The sequence below is a fragment of the Pinus tabuliformis genome, chromosome 4_2 (assembly GCF_031772625.1).
Source record: "Pinus tabuliformis cultivar Carrire ecotype Pingquan chromosome 4_2, CPIR1, whole genome shotgun sequence".
Lineage (NCBI taxonomy): Eukaryota > Viridiplantae > Streptophyta > Pinopsida > Pinales > Pinaceae > Pinus > Pinus tabuliformis.
In genome coordinates, this window is record NC_142304.1 from 696,784,809 (window position 1) to 696,799,988 (window position 15,180).

Below are 15,180 nucleotides of genomic sequence, written 5' to 3' on the forward strand. Positions count from 1 at the left end.
AGTGAATCCATACATTTATTTGACCAAATATGAGATTTATTAAAATATTATATTACACATGATTTATTAAAATATTATTTTTAAATATAAGAATGGAGGTACGATTTATTAAACTATTTTAGGAAAATATAAAAATAGGTAATATAAGATCTTTTAAAAGAAATAAAATATAAAATAGGTAATATAGGATTTATTACAATAATTTTTTAAAATATAATCGATAATATACAGCTTGAGTCTGTTTAGTGGTTAAGAGCATGTGTTTCTTCTTAAAAGCACACAGGTTCAAAATTAGAGCGGGTTGAGTATGTATGCCTTTGTAGACTTAGTAGTCAAATCGTTGCGCGGAGGTGGGTCCCTTGTCCCACAAACAACGAGGTCTCATACACTAATTCGGTGTCTAGCTTGGCCATGACCTTAAAAATGGATATTATTATTATTATAAAAATTATTAATATATTTTATTAAGAAATTATAAGGATAGTAATATAAGGGTTTTTTCACATATTTAAAAAAAAAATAAGAATGAGTAATAAGATAAAAGTGTAAATGTTAATTGGGTTTAGTTCATTGTGTGAAATGAATGTTATTATGTCCCTAATGTAGTTTATTTTAGATGTTTCCTTTGTAATGAAGGGAAATGTGGAGAGATTTTCATGAAAAGTGTTTATTTGTATATATGTAATTTTTGATTATATATATATATATATATATAAATTTATAGTCGAATATATTTATGTTGTGATAGATTATAATAGTTTAAATTATAAAGTCTTTTCATTCCCACTTATACATGTTCTCAATTTTTTTCTAAGGAAAAAGTTTAATATTTTATAAAGGGGATAAAAACCAAGATATTCCATTATGTGTATATGTGTTGGAAGCACCTAAGAAGAACCAAGAGATTCAAAAAAACGTATGACTTTTTGTAACCTCAAACCTTGATTCAAAAACCCTATATGTTAATTACATGTTCATCATTTGTGATATAAAATTACATAATCATAACATAAAGTATGTCCTTTCATTTCATTTCAAAAAACATTATCACAAAAAAGGGTTAAGGAGGGTAAAAAAGGGTTAAGGAGGGTATTTAGTTTGAGGTTAAGGAGGGTATTTAGTTTGAGGTTAAGGAGGGTATCTTCTTAACTTTGAAAATAAGCATCCCTATAGATCGCCTAGCAAGGCGAAATCATGGTGTGTATCAACTTCACAAGATCAAGCTTAACTTTTTTTCCTTTTAATTAATACAATCCTTGGGAAATTAATACATTTGCAATGTGCTTCTACCTAACATTTCCTTTTGAAAGAGAGACATTTCCACTTTCTGTGCTCTAGTTACTAGACCCACACTTGTGAAAACCTCATGAAACATGTTCTGTTGAAAACTTTTGTAACAACCCTCGTTAAAAATTCATGTAAAAAAATATAAGACCACGATCATGGGACATGTATTCCAAGTTGAATGGTGGGCAAAACATCCTAGTGGGTGTTCATTTCGGTTATTATGGCTAAGGAAATTGGCAAACGCTTTGGAAGGCAAAATGGCATTTTTGGCACATTTATTTATGAAAATAATGGAAATTAGGAGAAAAGGAAGGTGAAAGGTCACAGGTTGCATGTGAGGTGGAAATTGAAGGAAAATAATGGAAAATGAAGAAAACATAGGCATCATTGATAAAAAGGTTTATGAGAATCAGTTGGCAAGATTTTGGCTCAAACTTTTACTCAACTTTGAAGCAAGGAAGGGAAAAGCAAGCAAATGAAGGACAAGGAAAAGAAAGGAAAGCAATGAGCAAGCAAGGAAGAGCAGGATCAAGCAGTTACAGCACGATTCTTTTCAAGTATCGATTTGCATGTGTGTTTTCCTTGCTAGATTTGGCATGCATGGTATTGCATGTGGTTCTTTGTTGTTATGCATGGGTTTTTCCAGGGGTGACAGTATTTTTAGCCTAGCCTTGCCATTTCTGGATAGCCATGGTGTGATGGGGTTCTTATTTTTGGTTGAGTTGGATTGTTGGATGGATTCGAAGCTGAGTGAGGTGGATCTATGAAAGAAAGAACACAAGTGATCCAAGTGGATATTAGTGGGCACCTACCTATTCCACCTAAAACCTCTATTCGGTTTCCTCTGTTTCCTTGTTTATTTCAGCATTTACTATTTTTAGCAGTTTTTTGGGTCCTCAACTTCCGGAACAGTTTTGACCCCCTAAACAGCATTTTTTGAGGTGTGTTACAAGCCGCAAGCCACAACAAATCTTATAGTACTCAGAGAGACCCTTCCTATAAGGTATCGTATGCACTAAACGAAGATAATATGACCAAGTTACAACCCCGGGAAGTTGGCTGCCCAAATAACCCCAACGATGCCCACAAAATCTTGGCGTTACATCTCCTGGGGTTAGGGTTTTGGTTGTTTTGGGTTTTCTCTTATTTTTCAATAATAAATAGGCCCTTGAGCTTCATTGCAACACAGTTCAGAGGCATGTAGCCGCCACGTATCTTCTAAGAGATAAGCTACCATCACCCAAGCTAGTTTATTTCCATTATGTTTGTAACCATATTTCAGTGTTTTGATATTAATGAAATGAAGGGTTATTTCTACTGCATCTTTGTATTTATGGTTATATATGTAATTTGTTGCATTCATGTTTAAGTTCTGATCAACATGGCCTAGTGATCCTTGAACCAGACTGTAGATTACGATAAAGCCACTAGCCTAGTGACCCTTGAACCGAACTGTGGGTTGCGGTAAAGCTAGGTATTGTGTGCCTTGATGGGCCTAGGAATCCTCAACCGATTAATGGTGTGATATACAATAAAGCCTAGAGGTGGTTGCCCTTGATTAGGCCTAGGAATCCTTGTCGATGAATGTCAGGATATACAGTAAAGCTTAGAGGGTGGAGTCTGGGTTTAGGGCCCAGTGATCTGGTGTGGATTGCGGTAAAGCCTGAGAGACTAGGAGACAAGAAAATTCCTCACAATGTAGGTGGAGAAATCTGGTGGCATCCATGCTCGTTTGGGCCTAGTTCTCTGGTGGATATCATGGTAAAACCTGTTATTACATGTTTATTATTTTGGCCTAGTGATTCGGTGTGGATTACATTAAAGTTTGGTTTTCATTGATGAAGGTGAGGTGGTTTAGCCTCGGGATGCCCTACTTGGTTCTTTTGGTTTGAGTCCCACATTCATGCTTGGAATATGGCAAGGGGGTGATTGGCTAAAGTGAGATTTGGCTCAGCTAATCTATGGTCGGGTGGAACGTGGCAACCCCATACCGGGTTGTCTTTTGCATTCATTAACAAGAGTTTCTTTCCTTGGTATCTTATCTGTAAATGTATTGGTTTGTATGCGGATTTTATGGCTGATGTATCCTTGATATTTATGTTGTTATTATGTTGGTTATAAGCATGTATTATGACAGTGGTTATGCATATCTCTCATCGTGTTTTTACTTGTAAATGAATGAGAAATGTATTTATGGCCTAATAGATGATAATGTAGCTAATGATATAAGGGAACAATGCTTCTTAGTGATTCTCATAAGTATGAGACCCCTATGCTTAAATCTATTGTTTAAACCTATAGATTACATATTTGTGACATGTTTAACGAAATTCTTGTCATGGCTAGTAGGGGCCTAGTATAGTCCTTATCAATGTTTTTGCAAATGTATATTTGTTCCATTGTGAAATTTCATTCCTGAAGGTGTCATTGAGTTCTGGGAAGTGACCTGGGCTCTCGGCCTGAAAAAGTGGCACAAATATCAAAGTCGTAGGCATAGATCTGAGGAGAAAAGTCCCTAGACGCATGCATACACATGTTGTGGGAGCATCCAGAGCCTCCCAGACGCACCTTTGTCCATATCAAGGGAGCGTCCAGGGGTTTGATGCACTAAAACTTCAATTGGTCTCAAGGGCTGGTTAATTGAGTGGTTGGGATGGCTCTCGGAAGTCATGTTGTTGATGTGGAAGGTCTGTGTGATGTGTTTCCGTCAATTCACTTCCTTAAGGTGACTTAAGAGGTCAAATCATATCATAGTAACTTCTCATCGCTTGTTTACCCCGGTTGGTCGACTACTTGGGTAGATGTGGGATGAGGATGTTAGAGAGTGGCATCAGAGCATGGTTTTGTTCTCCTTGGGTGATGTCTGGCTTTTGTTATCTTTGTGTGATATCTGATACCATAGAGTGGTATAAGAGCATGGTTCAACATTTGGACTGGATGGGCGGTGTGTTGGTCATGCATTCATGTCAGTTGCATATGTGTCCCTTATGCTTGTAGTACATGTGTTTGTTGCATTTGCATGGTGTTGATCATGGTTCTAGTGATGTTTCCATGTGAAGGTTGATGGTGTTGTTATGGGATGTGTCGTCATGAGCATATGGTTGTGTATGCATTTTTTATGCATGTCGGTGTCTATACGTAGTTATGCATGCATTTTCATGGTGAAGGTTGTTGTGCATGAGGTCATTGTATGCAATTAGGTCATCATGATGATATTGGTATGTTATGGTACTAATATGTTGGCCGAGATAGAGCAGGAGATGCAGATCATTAAATTGAAGTTGCAACAATGGACTTCAGGGTAAGAGTAGATCATCGTATAGGCTTGTATGGTGGGCATGCAAGTATGTGGTTAATGGTTGTTATGAGAATTAGGGTTACTTATATACTTGTCATTTTATTGTTGTTATGGTTACATGTATGATAAATTCTAGTTGATTAGTGCAGTGATATGCACATGTGTCGAATAGCCATGAATGATAGTAACCTATGGTTGTATGCATTTCTATTATTGTTTTATGATAGTCAACTTGATGATTATGTTATATGTTGTTGATGAGCATGTTATGTGTTAACTTGTTGTTGTTATATGTTACTTAATAATTAGGGTTATTGCATTAAGATCTTGATGTTATATGATCATGCTAACTTGGATTGGTCTATGCAGATGATTATGGTTATGGTATTTAGGTATGAGTTGACCTACTTGTGATAGTGTGTTGTATTAATCTAGACTGGCTGTGCATATGTGATTGTTATGCCTGAATGACAGTTGTTTATGAGCTTATGATGTGAACATGTTAGACAATTATGGTTATGGATATCATGACCTTATTTATGTTTGAGTTGATATGTTGTGAAGTTATATCGTGCTAATCTAGATTGATTGTGTAGACAAAATAACCTCCCCTGAGATACATTAATGTATGAGTTTTCTTATGTCGTCTATTTGGTGTTTGAATGTTTGACTATGTCATTTAATTGGTGTTTGAGTGTTTGTTGTCTATTATATCATCTATCTGTTGTTTGAATGTTTGACTACTTGAACGGTGGGAGTATGTGTCTATAAGATTTCTTGCCGAAATAATCTTGTTTTAAGATGGTTGTACTAATACATATGTGTTGAGACAACTAATATGTACTTGAGTGTAAGTAGGTGATAGTTGTAGCATTATGTATTATGGCTGATGAATGTGAGTTGATTGTTGAGTATGACATGGTTGTTAGACTTGGTAAAGGTTGATTTCAAATTAATATACATGATGTCTTGATCTTTGGAATGTGAGACTGATAGGTGTGAGCAGTCGCAGGGAAACGTGATTGGTATTACCTTAACAAGGTAGCAATTGATGTGTTTATATAACTAACAGTTGAGTGATGTGACAATGCATAATAAGGCTCAATTGCAATAAGGAAAAGGTAAAAGGAAGGGATTGGGTGAAAATTCCTTTGTCTATGTTTGGAAACCGCAATTCCAAATGAATGAGTGCTTTACATACAAGAAGTCTTTGTAACCTTGAATTTGTTTGACATTATGAGGATATGTGTTATATTCATAAATATGTATTTGACAGGTATAACAGTTGATTCTAGTTATGGCTAGATTCGTCAAAGGATTGGAGTCACTTGAGAGATGGCATGGATGTGTTCAATTGCAGGCAATGTGCTTGGCACAACAAGGTAAGGTAACTGGTGCATTGTTATGTTTATTTATGCACTGATAGATATGTGTTTATGGCAATATGATGTAGGGGATTGAATGGCAAAGAGACTACCATGAAATTATGAATAAGGCTCAGGTTGGGCTTTCCTTTGGAAGCAATGGGAACCATGGGATTGAGTCATCGTGTCTATTGTTAGTTTTGTGCTTTCATTCCATTGTGATTTTTGTGCTTCATTTGCGGTTTGTTTATGTCTAGTGTATGGCTATACCAGTTAGTTTGTGATGTCGTATTGCTATTAGTTTTCATGATTTTCTTCTTGTTTATTCTTGCTCTTGCCTTTTATGTTGTAAGAGTCTTGGGAATTGGTTGGGAAAGAGGAAAGTTAATGGAGCTTAGTGAGAGCTGAATTAAACCTAGCAGGTAACGTAAGATCCAAATGAAGCTTGGTGCATGAGTAAGGGAAACTAAAGGTAAGAGTATGATAGTCGGCTAAGTTGGTTGGGTCCATTAGCGTAAATGAAGTGTGGCAGGACAATCATGAGAAAGCTAACAGAAAAGGTAAAATGAATGGATGTGAGGCATTTGATTCCTTGGCTATGTTGGGAACGATTGTTCTCAATGTTGTGCATGTTGTGCATGGATAAAGGGAGTTCTCTTAACCTTGACTTTATGTTATTTGGTAATTGTGTTGTGATAATGTTTATACATATGCATGTAGATATGTATGTATGAATGTTGTTGTCTGACAGGATCATATATATATATATATATATATATATATATATATATATACCGTTGTCTGACAGGGTCACTAGGAATCGTTCTTGTGGAGGAATGATTGCTTATGCAGGTGAATGACATGAAGAGGTTCCTGGTTCATGAGGAATCAAGTAGGAAGAGTAATCCTGAAAAATCTACGAGGTCAATATCATGCGGATATGAATTGATATTATGTGATTATACTATGTCTATGTTTATGTTATGGACAAGCTAATGCTGAGAGATACATCAGCAAAATGAAAACAACGTGATCTGCGATATGCTAGGATAATCATGGATAGTGGAGAGACATTGGAAGCAAGGTTGCTTGTTAGAGACAGTGTGGTCTTGGATGTGCAGTGTTATTGTTGTGTATATGTTGTGCATATTTTATATTCAGTGATTGTACCTATGGTGTTGTGTGCATATTGCATATGCAGTGCTAGGTATAGATGGTGCTATGTACATGTTGGATATGCGGTGTTGTGTACATATCGTATTGTGCGCATGATGGATATGCGACGTTGTGTGCATATGGTGTTGTGCGCATGTTGGATATGCAATGTTGTGTACATATGATGCTATGTACATGTTGTATATGCAGTGTTATGTACATATGGTGTTGTGTGCATGTTGTGCAAGTGGTACTATGTACATATGGTGTTATGTGAATGATTGTACATGTGGTGTTGTGTACATGTTATACATGTGGTGTTGTGTGCAGGGAGTGTTGTGTACATGGTGTGCATGTGATGTTGTGTACATGTGGTGTCGTGTACACGTCGTGCATGTGGTACCGTGTACACGTGGTATTATGTACACGTTGTACAAGTGGTGTAGTGTATATGTGGCATTGTGTACACGTTGTGTAGGTGGTGTCGAGTACATGTGATGTTGTGCACATGTTGTGCAAGTGGTACTGTGTACATGTTGTACATATGGTACTAGTGTACATGTGGTATTGTGTGCATCTCGTACATGTTCTGTTGTGGTACTATGTATGTGGATTGTGTAGTCATGGTATCGTGACATATGTATTCATTGTGTTGTACTATGTGTACGTATTTGTGTTGTGTTGTACACTGGGTGTAGGTGTATGTATTGTGTTGTGGTGTACACCAGACGTAGGAGTATGTATTGCGCTGTGTTGTACATTGGGTGTAGGTGTATGTGTTGTATGTCGTGTGTGGTTGTATGTGTGTAATGCACACTATGTGTATGTACACATGGTTGAGGAGAAGGCACTGGGTGTTTTCGGGTGTGGCAACCGATCTGGTGTGCATACAAAATAAGGACAAAGGTAGAAGTTAGGGATTAACTAAACGATAAGTATCAGTATTTTATTTCAATTTTATTATACATGTGATTTATGATTATGGTCTATGATGATTACATGTGATCTATGATTCTGGTTTATGATGGTTACATGTGATTTATGATTTTGATATATGATGGTTGTGTTTTGAGCTAACCTAATGTGATATGTTTATACATGATGATTTGGTCAAAGATGGTAGATTTACTTGTTGTGACAAGAAGCGAACAGAATTGCAAGTGTGCCTTGTTGACGGGCCACCAATGAGGTATGCTTTGAAGTTATTTCAAATTATTTTAAATCTAATGGAAGTTATGTGCTTGGTACAAGAAGCACGGAAATGCCCGGTTGAATGGTTGAAACTGACTACAAGAATTAACAGCTTCAGTGAAAGGAATTGGAACACACAACAGTATGTTGGTAAAGCACTTTAGGAGCAGGGCCATTGTGGCACACTGGCACCCAATAGTGTCCATTGATTTCCATGAGCATGCTATGACCGGTATGATGGTTTTGAGGTAGGTATATGCCTTGGTTGTTTGACCTTCTGATGCGAGGAAGCCTTGCCAAGGGATGGATCGCCTGGGAGAGGGCATGTCGGGGAACTTGGAAGGTGAGTGACTGCACGGAAGGGGTGACCAGATTGGCCGAGGGACTGTGTAGCAGAGAAGGGAAGGTAGGGGATGGTTTGTTTTGGTCATTAGCATTTCCAGATGGAATCAGATGCCCATTAGGAGTGTGCCTTGGAACAATGAGTCGTTAATTGTTCACTAAGTGGACAAGTGGCACAGGATTGTAGCGCTAGACATTGGATGAAACTTTGACTTTGACAGTGGATTATGGACTTCCTGGGAAGGAGGTGAATCCTAGTACTACTTTGAGGGTGGAGGTGTGAGCATCTGGATTCCCTTGTTGCAGATGCAGGCATCATATTCTTTTATTTGTTGGCGAAGCAAATGTGTATGTGGTTATTATTATAAATATTGTAATGAGTTGTGTTATAAAGCTTCAATAAATGGTATGATTGTCATATCTTCAGTAGTGATCAGTAAATACTGCAACAAGCTATGTTATAAGCTCCATGGACAGTATGTTTTTTTTTCAGCGATCTTGCTAGTTATAGGTGTCATTGAACACCGATGACGGTGTTACCCTGAGGGGGAGGGTTCTGTAACAACCCTGGTTAAAAATTCATTAAAAAAATATAAGACCACGGTCATGGGACACGTATTACAAGCTGAATGGTGGGAAAAAACATCCTAGTGGGTGTTCATTTCAATTATTATGGCTAAGGAAACTGGCAATGGCAATGGCAAAGGCTTTGGAAAGGCAAAATGACATTTTTGGCACATTTAATTATGAAAATAATGGAGATTGGGAGAAAAGGAAGGTGAAAGGTCACAGGTTGCATGTGAGGAGGAAATTGAAGGAAAATAATGGAAAATGAAGAAAATAGAGGCCTCATTGATAAAAAGGCTTATGAGGATCAGTTGGTAAGCTTCTGGCTCGAGCTTTTGCTCAGCTTTGGAGCAAGGAAGGGAAAAGCAAGTGAAGGAAGGGCAAGGAAAAGAAAGGAAAGCAAAGAGCAAGCAAGGAAGAGCAGGATCAAGCATGTACAACAAGATTATTTGCAGGTATTGATTTGCATGTGTTTTTTGCTTGCTATATTTGGCATGCATGCTATTGCATGTGGTTCTTTGTTGTTATGGCATGGGTTTTTCTAGGTGTGACAATGTTTTCCGCCTAGTCTTGCCATTTCCGAATAGCCATTGTGTGATGGGGTTTTCATGTTTTGGTTGAGTTGGATTTTCGGATGGATTCGAAGCTGAGTGAGGTGGATCTCTGAAAGAAAGAACACACGGCCTAGTGATCTCTGAAATAGAGTGTGGATTGTGGTAAAGTCATTGACCTAGTGACCCTTGAACCAGATTGTGGGTTGCGGTAAAGCTAGGTATTGTGTGCCTTAGTGGGCATAGGAATCCTCGACCGGTTAATGGCGAGATATATAGTAAAGCCTAGAGGTGGTTTCCCTTGATTAGGCATAGGAATCCTTGCCAGTGAATGTCAGGATATATGGTAAAGCCTAGAGGGTGGAGTCTCAGTTTAGGGCCTAATGATCCGGTGTGGATTGTGGTAAAGCTTGAGAGACTAGGAGATAGGAAAATTCCTCATGGTGTAGGTGGAGAAATCCGGTGGCATCCATGCTTGTTTTGGCCTAGTGGTCTGGTGGAGACCATGATAAAGCCTATTACTACATGTTTATTTTTTTGGCCTAGTGATCGGTGTGGATTGCGGTAAAGCCTGGTTGTTATTGCTGAGGGTGAAGTGGTTTAGCCTCGGGATGCCCTGGTTGGTTATTTTGGTTTGAGTCCCGCATTCCTGCTTGGAATATGGCACGAGGGTGATTGGCTGAAGAGAGATTTAGCCCAACCAATCTATGACCAATCTATGGTCGGGTGGAATGTGGTAGTCCCATATTGGGTTGGCTTTTGCATTCATTAACAAGAGGTTCTTCCTTGGTATATTATGTGTAAATGTACTAGTTTGTATGTGGATCCTATGGTTGATGTATCCTTGATATTTTTGTTGTTATTATGTTGGTTATAAGCATGTATTATGACAGTGGTTATGTATGACTGTCATCATGTTTTTACTTGTAAATGAATGAACAATCTATGGCCTAATATATGATAATGCAGCTAATGGTATAAAGGAGCAATGCTTCTTAGTGATTCTCAGATAAGTATGAGACCCCTATGCTCAGATCTGTTGTTTAAACCTGTAGATTACATATTTGTGACATGTTTGATGAAATTCCTTTCATGGCTAATATTGGTCCAATCTAGTCCTTGTAAATGTTTTTGAAAATGTATCTTTGTTCCGCTGCGAAATTTCATTCCTGAAGGTGTCATTGAGTTCTAGGCAGTGACTTGGGCTCTTGGCCAAAAAAAATGGCACAAACCCCGAAGTTAAAGGCACAAGTCTGAGGAGAAAATTCCCCAGATGCACGCATACCCATGCTGTGGGAGTGTCTGGAGACTCCCAGGCGCACCCTTGTCTATATCAAGGGAGCGTCCAGGGGTTTGATGCACTAAAACTTCAGTTGGTCTCAGGGGTTGGTTACTTAAGTGGTTGGGATGGCTCCTGGGAGTTTTGTTGCTGATGTGGAAGGTCTGTGTGGTGTTTTTTCGTTGATTCCACTTCCTTAAGGTGACTTAGGAGGTCGAATCATATCATAGTAACTTCTCGTTGCATGTTTACCTCAGTTGGTCGGTTACTTGGGTAGATGTGGGATGAGGGTGTTACAACTTTAAGAATCCAAAGTTAAAATTGCAACATTATGAAAAAAGTGGCATACAACACTTATTGTTTGATTTCTATGGAAAATTTTCATATTCGCCTATAACTACAGGCCTACTAGACATAAGCATCATCTACATTTTGTTTATTAGGTTAGTACACAAAAGGAAGCATGTGTGTTTTGCTCTTTCACGTGATATTTATTGCTCAATAAATCAAAACCTGATAATTCACTTAATGAATACCTAAAAAATCAATTGTCTGCTCCAATTTGGACTTGCATTAAACAATAAGATTTCCAAAATGAATTTGTAATAGTAATTCACAACACACTTTTAGGAGTAAAAATTTAACAATCATTATGCAAATTAAAAATAAACAGAATAACATACTTACACATACTACTTACCCATACTCTTTTTGGGAAGTACCAAAACATTGTTGAGCATTGTGATATCCCCGCCTGTCACAATGAGGGTATTATTGAGCATTGTGACAACTACATGGGCTACATTGAGAGGTCCCATAAAAAATCCCCAAGCAAATGCTTTTTCAATCTCTAAGGGGCCAATCTACCAAGTAGGTTTTGTATTTTTTGGTCCTTTATCTCTCAAAACTTTATTGAATTATGTAGAAGACTTGTGTAGATGAAGTGTGGCAATTTAAAGTATTATTTCATCCTTCAATCTCTATATCACCTAGCTCTCTAAAATAGGGATACTTGTGTAATCTCTAATCTATGGATCTTCATCTTATTGATGACAAGAAGTTCCAATACTTCTCGTGCAACACTTTTGAAGGTTGAAAGGATAGACAAGGTAGTTAGGAGTGTAGCCATGTGCTTATAGCCTTAGTAATTTACAACCAAGTTGAGACTTGATGTTTATACAGAAATCACTTTTCTATTCTCTATTAAAAAAAGAGTTTTATAATATATATCTGAACAAAATAGATTATGATGCAAAGGATACAGAAAGTAAAATTGCATTCAAATAAATAAATGAATAGAATAATGATAACTCAAATCATTAATAAGTCGAGATTGAAGGAATCAACAAATTTTATTATTAAAGGGAAATCTCAGTCTCAACAAAAAAATTGCATTTACAAACTCTTGCAAGGGTCAAGATGAGAGAAATACTTTTGATGTCGAGGTATCAACAAATCTTATAATGGCAACAAAGTCCCCAAAGGAAGCAACAACAAAAGTCTTCGTTGGATCACTTCAAGCACTCACTAAATTTTATTAGTTTGTGCAAGAAATCAAATTATTTAGCACTAAAATAAGTTAGAACTTCTAAATAGAATGAATAAAAAATTAAATTAAAACAATCAACCTTGAAGGACAAAATTAGAGAACGTTAAATTATTTTTATTCGCTACCTTTCAAAGTGTCCCTTGCCATCAAGAAGATAGACTTAGTCTTGGAAAACTCATAAAGGAGAAATAAAATAATAATAATGATTTTCAATTTATAGCATGCCTCCACAAAGAATTCTCTTTCATTCGTAATTCCATTTTCCTTTATTCCAATAGAATTCAATTTATTCATTGAAATTCCTTGAACTGATTTTATTTACTAATTTTATGAAAATAAGAAAGTTTTAGAGGGAAAGTGATAACTACTTTAACTAAATGTAACTATAAGAAAGTATGGTCCCGCTAAACTCTTTTTCAATTTATTAAATGTTCAAATTTCACCTTGCAACTCCCATTTTTTAACAATAAATCAACAAGTAAATATAAGACTATAGTATATCATATATCACATATAAAATCATGATACCATCATTGCATAGCCTTATGCCTCCTAAAATATATATATATTGTGCATCAAATGTTTGAAAATAATAGTACTAAAAGTCACCATGTCTTTGGATATAAATCTCACGATGACATATCCCTTTTCTCTCCACCTTATATTTAGTTGTATGGGGTTTAGAAGTAGAGATGTAGTTAGTGGAGACCAAGTCAAGTTTGTCAATGGGTTTCTTTCATTTACAAGGATGGATTGTTTTTTAAGAAAGCTGGAAAATGAGATAGTTGATGTGATCACAAGATCTGAAATAGAGGTAGATGAGACATGAATAGGCATGGCAAACCAATTTACAATACTAGAAGCAAGTTGGACAGGCTCCAGATTCCATCTATCATTTGTAGGTCGCTTAGGACAAACGAGGATATCAATAATACTAAGATGAGGTTGTAATTCATTGTTTGGTTGAGCTAGGGTCAAAGTAACTTAATTGTTGAGGTTAATTTGACTAGTTTGAAGGATTTGGTTAAATTCATTTGAATTTGCATCAAAATGTATAGAGAATCAAATTCTCTTGTTCTGGCTTTCTTCCCAGATTATATTAGGCCTTCTACCCCATCACCCTATGTTACCTCTATTATTCCTACTGAAAAATCTCATTTGGAAAAAATTCAAATCAAAACAACAATGATAAGAAATAACATACACAAAACAGTAAACTAATTGCAAATTTTGTTGAATGTATTAAATATGGCCTAGATGAATGTGTGATTATTTAAGCATAAAAAGGGATGTGACATAAGGAAGTGTGACAAAGAAGTATTATCACATGAGATCATTCACCTTTCAAAACCCTTGTTTCCCCACTCAATTGTGTCACATGATTTTTTTATGATTGTCTCATGTAGTTTTCAATAGTTCAAGGAGTATTTATGTCTTGTATTTGATTTTTAAAACTTTATTATGAAAATTGAAATCATGGAAGGGATGAATGGGGAAAGATATAAATAAATAAAAAATGATAGAGTGATAATGAAAGAAAAGTATGAGTATTAACAACAATGACTTTTTCATACTTGCCAAATGAAAGAGGAAGGAAGAAGGTTGTGTAATAAAGAACATGTTACAATATACTTTTAAAACTTTTACAACAAGTCTTTGAAATATCAAGCTACAAGATATAGCTTTGTTGTCAATTTAACATTGGCTTTTTCTCAACACAAAGGTAGATATAAATGTGTGTCTGGTCATTATATAGTTAGGATTCCTTTCTTTCAATTAGGTGTATTATTTCATCTTTTAGACCCTTATTTTTACATAAATAGTCCAAATAACTTGATTTACGACTTTGGGTTGTAAAAAATTACCAAAGTAACTTGTAACCTTTTACTATATCAAAACCAATGTTGAATGCAATAATATATGCAATAATGCCTTTTAATTGACCTTGAATTGTGATTTTTTTAAACAAGATGGGGTTTCTCTTTACAACTCAAAACTTTCAATAATTTCCAATGTCAAAACTCTAAGTACATCGGCAGTTAGACTAAATAGCAAAGCCTTCTTCTAACCTCAAAATATTCCAACGTTATTTATTTCCAAACCAGAGTTGCAAACCAAAGCCATACCAATCTCCAAAGAGTGAGCTATAGGATAAAGTTTTAGGGTTCAAGACTCGACTTTTATCATATTATTCTTCAAAGTTTGAGCCTTGGAAACTCCATACAGGAGTCTTCCAAATTATTATATTTTAAAATCAACTTTTCATCCACACGATTATTTTCCCATGCAAACTCATGGTATGAACCAATTACATTCAAGAACATGACCTTTTTTCATGAATAAAACCAAACCAACTTTGAGCACCACAACATTTTATACAAATTGCCAACCAACAAAGCTTGTAAAGCCACCATAACTTTTGCGCTGAAAACTCAGAGACTCACAAAAACATAACTTTTTCCATTAATCATATCATCGCCAAACCATAACCATATCCTTGATCCATTTGGATATTGGTGGTCACCCGCCTATTCCACTTGGACCCCCAACATTGTTTCCTTTCAATTTCCTTAATTCTAGCAAAACTTTCTATTTTT